This window comes from Berghia stephanieae, chromosome 2, assembly GCF_034508935.2.
Source record: "Berghia stephanieae isolate SIO BIC M18660-M18661 chromosome 2, UCSD_Bste_1.3, whole genome shotgun sequence".
Lineage (NCBI taxonomy): Eukaryota > Metazoa > Mollusca > Gastropoda > Nudibranchia > Aeolidiidae > Berghia > Berghia stephanieae.
Window position 1 is genome coordinate 80,446,907 of NC_088361.1, and position 7,241 is coordinate 80,454,147.

Consider the following 7,241-nt stretch of genomic DNA (forward strand, 5'->3'; position numbering starts at 1 on the left):
CTCCCTTTGTGAGTATATTTATGAGTTGGAAATCATAGGAGTGAGTATTTTTACTGGTGTTTGTGAAAGACTTTGAATTGGGTGATGGGAATTTTTTTTGGAAAGTGTTACACTCAGATGTAGGCTGTATGTGGGAGATATTATTTTTTTCTTGTCAGGCATCTCTCATGTTAGAATGCTACTGTTAGGATTAGGTTATTGGCATCATTTGTGGAAATCTTATGCCTTGCCTGGGTGTAAATTCGAGCTGTCTAGACGACACAGTGTAGCCATCATGATACAGAAAGTCTGCTTCTTCCCAAAAAGAAAGTTTACAGCTAGATGTTTCAGCAGAGAAATCGGATGAAAATAATCTTTGATGTTACCTTGGGATACCGGTATAAGTATAAACAATTCCCTTCTCACTTTTTTCTTCCCCTCTCCTCTAATGGTGATCGTGATCATACTCTGCTTATTTTTTTAATGAGAAGCAGGCATGCAAATTAAAAACGCTTCATACACAGATAGTCACCTTGTCTTTTTTTTCTCAAGCATTGTCCTACCTTTCTTTTCCCCATGCTTTTACATCATCTTCAAGTGTTGTAAATGTTGTTTAACCACTTTAAAATGACCACACAAAAAAAAGAATGCTGTATCCTTACCCTAATCTGGTATTACATGAAATTATTTTACCTAAGCTCTGGTATTACATGAAATTGTTTAAAGCACAGTTGAACTCTTTTTTTTTTTTTTTTAATGATCAATCAAGTGACTATACGAATTTAGAGAGCAATCAATCTTTGGCCTGAATTCAAAATTCTCTAGGTTTTTTTTTTGTTTTGTTTTTTAATCACCTTGATAGCTATATCAACAGAAAGTTTTTACGATTAAAAGAAAGAGGGAGTATCCTGAGACATTCCATGAAGTTATTCATTCATTTTTCACACCAAACTCCCTTTCTTTCCATTTTTTTTTTTTATCATTGAAAGGACAATTTAGCAATCAAATGATTTTGCACAATGATCTACCTAATTTTCTCATCATTTTTCTGACTAACATGGTGATTCATTGTCTAATTCTTGTTTTAAATATGCTTTCTCCTATGAGTTTCTTTTCTTTCCTGATTATGAACACACGTGGATTCAATCAAAGTTCTGTGAATTTTACTCCATTTAAAAAAAAATAATGTGTAGCAAAATTTGAGTTTTCATTAATTTTGACAAATAAATAATTAATTTGAATTGAGAACTGTATCGTATGAGGTGCACAGCTTCGGATTGTTTCCTTTAAACATAAGTGGAAGACAGGCATTGCTTTATTATTTACTTGTAGATTTCTTCTTTGCTCCCATGGCATTATTACGATCATCAAGTGGTTGTTGCATTTGTGGCAGACATTGGCCATCATGGCTGTCCAATTCTCCCTGTCTTCTGATCATCTCAGAAAGTCAATATATGTGTTTCATTTATCTCCACAGTTAATATATCCTGAGACTGCTGGCATAGCTTGTCCATTGTCCACCTCTGCTTCCTTTCCCATCAATGGTGTTAGTAGGCATTTCAACATCTGCTGTCAAATGTGATACGGATTGAAGTAAATGATAAGACTTCGAATTCTTTAGAAATTTCTTTCCTTCTCATTCAGTTTATGGAATTTTATTTTAGGCTCTTTTATTACAAAATGATGTAAGCATGTGTTTGTGTGTCATTTGTTTTTTTATTTTAAAGATTTAGAACAGACATTGTTGATTGGTTTCATTTCTCTATTTCGAAGTTATTTTGTGCCTTTGAAATTACTTCTTTTTTTTATCTCCCTTTTCAAAGTAATATACTCAAAAGAAGATTTAGCAAAGAGTGTTAAAAAGTAAAAAGATATCTAGTAAGGCAATTTTTATTTTTCAGCAATGCGTTAGAAGTTTCAGATTTCTGTCTTATTTCAATATGAGATATCATTGTAAAAACAACAACACAAAGAAGGAAATAAAATCCTCCATGCTGGTTGTATTAATATTTCCCTTTTCAAAATTCCCATATCTTATATATATGGCGGGAATGGCCAATGAAAGTCTTTACCCCATGCAAATAGCTTTTATATAAAAAAATAAATATCAAAACCAATGCAAAGAGATTTTAAAATACATACTTACAGGTTTTATTGATAAATAATCGATTCTTTTCTTATAAGTTTGAAACCTCAATATTATCATCGACTGCAAGATTGTTTATCCTCAGTGTTAACCTCAGGTTTTATACCATGATCACCCCCCTTGTGCCATTTTCGTACTTATATCATAATTATTATAAAATTACCTCTCACAAATGAAGTGCTTATAATTTGGTTATTTATTGTTTGTTTTGTTTTATCCAGTTGAGCATTGACATAGTCTTAGATTCAGCTATTATTTGTGAAGTGATGCGATCAAAGGTTGTTCTCAATTCTACATAATATTCATCATGAAACATTTTGACTCAGCAAGTCTTATGCTCCCAACATAGATTTTAAAAGCCAATCTGGGTGGGGTTCCTGATCTCCCATAGAGATTATGTTTTATAACCCATTTTCTTCCTTTTTACTGGCGCTGATATGACCTTAATGTGTTGCAAGCGCCGTAAAACCCTTAAAAACAAACATATAAAGCCAATGATGGGCACTAGGTGGGGTTCCTACCTCCCACAGTGGGCAGGGAGGTACTTATTGTGTCTTCTATCCCCCTATATCTGTTTTCCAACTTGCATTCTGTCTTTGTCTTGGAATGAGATTACTTGGTTTTGTCCTGGCCCTGGTCGGGGTCCTGGCTGGGAGGGAAACAGTCAAATGCATAGTTATTGAATTATTGTTTTGGTAGATGATATGTTTTTCCTTGTAAATCATCTCTCTGTTATGTATTACTATATTTGTTATAATTTATAATGTAAGCATTTGAGTGTATTCCTCTTAGTGGGGGGCCGTGCTTGCGTCCAGATGAGACTTATTGGTGATCTCAAACTAAGTACATTGATGGTATGCTCTTGGAATCTACCTCTGATCCCTATTTGTTCCCAGCTCCCCTTTGTCTTACTTTTTCTTGGATGCTTTAATTGTAATTATAGAACTTTTTACTATCCCATTTTCTTCCTTTTTACTGGTGCTGATATAACCTAAATGTGTTGCAAGCGCTGTAAAACCCTTAAAAACAAAAAACAATGATGGGCAGGTAGATCACCTTCGCTGTCTTATAACCTGCTATATCCAATTTTCTTGTCCATGTTCCTTTCTATTTCTATATTTGCCTTGGAATGATTGTTTTGTCTTGGCTGTGACCAGAGTCTTGGTTGAGAGGGAAACAGTTGAATTATGTTATTAGTTCTGGAGGATGACATGTTTTTCCTTGTAAATCATCTCTCTTTATGTACTGATAGTTTATATATATATATATATATATATATATATATATATATATATATATATATATATATATATATATATATATATATATATATATATATATATATATATAAATAATAAATAAAATAAAAATAAAATTCCCTTTATTCATCCCCAATTTGTCTTTAGGGTCTATTCCAAGGGAAGACTGGAATAACCCAGGCATCAGCCGTAGAGCAGTGCCGCAAAATGAGCTAGGGGGAGGTGACTTGCTCAAGGCCACACAGCGCAGCGGCGGGTGATTGAACTCGGTACCTTTCGGATAGGAAGCAAAGACCGTACCAAAAAGTGTCTCTTCACTGGTATTGCCTATTTGCACTCATAATAGATTGATGTCAATGATTTAAAATACAGGGTCAAATTAGTGTAGAATGTAATTTTTATGACATTGGATGTCAAATTAATAGTGATAGACTACACCCAGACCTGCCTTATATTACCTAAAATTTCGTAGTGCTACTAATTTTGGGCTCCAACCCGAGAACAATAATAAAAAGATCTTTAATTCAATAAAACTGTGAAAACGAAGTTTTGGTGCCAGAGCTAGTGCTAAAGCGGTTTAAAGCATTACTATATCAAAGACAATTTGCTGGGTGGGGTTCCTGATCTCCAAAAGTGGGCAGGGAGGCACTTACTATGTCTTCCATCCCCCTATATCTTTCCCAACTAGCTTTCTGCCTTTGTCTTGGAATGAGACTACTTGGTTTTGTCTTGGCCCTGGCCGGATACCCTGGCTGAGAGGAAAACAGTCAAATATATCGTTAGTTTTGGAATATTATATTTTTTCCTTGTAAATCATCTCTCTGTTATGCACTGTATTATGTTTTATATATATATTATATATGATTTGTAAACATTTGAATGTATTCCTCTTAGTGGGTACCTGTGCTTGTGTCTGCTTTAGACTTTTAGGTAATCTCAAACTAAGTAATTTGATAGTGTGCTCTTGGAATCTACATCTATTTCCTATTTGAAACAATTCCCCTTTGTCTTACCTTTTCTTGGGTACTTAAATTGTAATTCTAGAACTTTTTACTATCCCATTTTCTTCCTTTTTACTGGCGTTGATATGACTTTAATGTGTTGCAAGCGCCGTAAAACCCTTACAAACAAACAAAACAAAAGACAATGTGGTAATCTTTAAAGGTAGTCATAATCATAATGTCTACTATGTTTTTACCCTTGGAGACTACGATTTTATTTTTCATTTTCAAGTAGGCAGGTCTGCTACACTCCAACATAATCAAATCACCATAGAATATCAATTCTGGGTGGGGTCTTTTGACGTCCCGTTGTGGGCAGGAAAACCCTTAAAAAACAAAGACATAGAATATTAATTGGAATTTGTCAGTTTTAAGGACAAATGGTCTATATTGTGTTGTAAATTAATGGTTTTGACAAATTTACCCCATATATTTAAAGATCACTTTTTCCTTAAGATTGAAAGCGTTAATATTAAACACTGACATTGTGTGCTGAATGAATCTTGGCTTGGACATTATTTTTTTTATGTGAGAAAAAGTGACCGTATGAATTTTGAAAAATTATGGGACGGCCCACATGTTCTTAATTACCGTCCTATTATTCTAATCATTTTCTAATTATTTTCATAGTAAGTATTGATATGGTATGAATCTTCTTCTTTGTGTTTGTGTGCGTCAGTTATTGAAGTGATTCCATTATGTTTCCCCCGTTAGAGAATAGAATGGCCTGAAACTTACACTTCCAGTCAAAAATAATGTACTCTAATTCAGATGATTTAGTAGTAACATTGTGTATTCCTGTATTATTTGGTGCCTATTTTCTGATTATTTGATTCACCCTCTACAATTTAATGCAGTTTTCTATTTTTTTCGATTTTGGTCTTCAAGACTGAGACCCAAGTTGCATCTCTAAATATTTAACAACTGACTTTAGAACAAATACACACTATTGTATTGACACTGCAACTAAAAAGAAAAGTAAAAATCTCTTTGATCCAGGTTATAAAAAGGGAGGGATATTATTATCATACTATAAAACACACTTCTGAAGTAATATTTTTGCTTCTTAAAAATGTTGCTATGACTGAATTAAATATTGTTTGCAACAAGAATTATATGCATTTTATCACAGTGATCATGAAATGATGTGAATTTTGATAATGCTATGTTATTGTACTTTTTGTACTTCAAACAATCAAGACTATGTGGGATCTCAATTTGCACCAAAAACTGTTAAATGTATTCTTTTTGTTATGGGTGGTCATAATTTGACAACAGAAAGAAATGTATTTCATTGCATAGATCATGTAAAACTGTGAAATTTGGTATGTATAACAATATGCTGTCGTACTTCAACTTATGGGAGTTCCATTTGCTTTGAATACCTACTCGTAGTGATAAAAATCAGCAGGCTTCAATAATATATATATAAATATATATTTATATATGTACACAGTACAACTGGGATCCATGTGCACATTAACATTTTTAGGCAATAGATGGCATGTATCTTTTGTGTGCGTGTTTGTGTGTATTTGTGTATTTAGTGGTTTGTTTGTTATGTTTTGATTGTTTTTTTGTTTGTTTGTTTTTTGGGTTTCTTTTTTTTTTTTTTTGGGGGGGGGGGGGGGGGGGGACGTTTCTTTTTATGCGATACGCCTGAATATCCAAAGAAGTTTAAAAAATGCAAAATATGCGATGGAAGACGAAAAATGCAGCCGCATGGTCCGGATTTTTCTGGATGGGCCAGTCTAATGCTTTGCCTCTTTTTAACATTGTTTTGTATCTTATTCATTTTTTAGAAGTTTGGTTTTTAAAAAAGTTGTGATCCCAGTTACCTCTGACGATTTCAATTTTTAGTTCTTTCGAACACAAATGTTTTCTTATATATATAAATAAGGTTGTTCTGACAGAATAAGACTCGCCTTTTGAAGATTTAAAGAGCAATATGCATGTGCGGATAAATTAATGCAGCACAATGCTCATGTAACATGCAGAACTTTCATCTCAAATTGTGAAGACTAGTTTTTATTTATATTTTGGAACTATTTATTATATTAGGATTTTTTTTTTTGGGAGCTTTCACTTTCAATTTTTATTTCTTTGTTTTTACTTTTAAAAACATATTTTTCTCCAAAATTAAAAGGTGTTATTTTTTTATGAGTAGGAGTGTGTGTTTGTGTGTGTGTGTGTGTGTGTGTGGGTGTGTGTGTGTGTGTGTGTGTGTGTGCGTGTGTGTGAAAGAGAGATCAAGAGAAAGAGAAGTAAACCAGGATACTTATTTTATACTTTTGGGTATGTCTGTTAATTGTTTTATTGTTATATTTTCATGGTGGATATATTGATTTCTCCAGCTATTGAATAATTTGTGTGATTTGTCTACTTTCGTTTGTTTTTTGTTTTTATTTAAACTCACCATTGTGCTTTATCAACATTAAAAACCGTCAGATAACTTTTCATGACACTTGTTAGGTTGAATTCATTACTCCACCATCATGGTAGACCAGGGAAGTCACTCTTGGGTTTATTTTCTATCTTCTAACTAATACGTGACCCTGTATTGTGCTGGGGTGATTTAGATACAGAGGAACCCTAATAAAATCAGCTCTGCTGGACTAGCAAGACTGGGTGACTTTATCTATTATCATTGGAACACACTTATATAATTTAAAAAACCCAGAAAATTTGGGACCAACAAGTGGTGTTTACTTTAAACAGAAGTTGACTTTAAGAGTGTCGACTTGATGCGGATTCCACTTTACTGTAAAAACTGAATTTATAGTCAAAATGTTGAAACTACGATCAACTTTAATGTGTTTTATTTAGAAGATTAAATAAAATAAATGCGAAAGACTA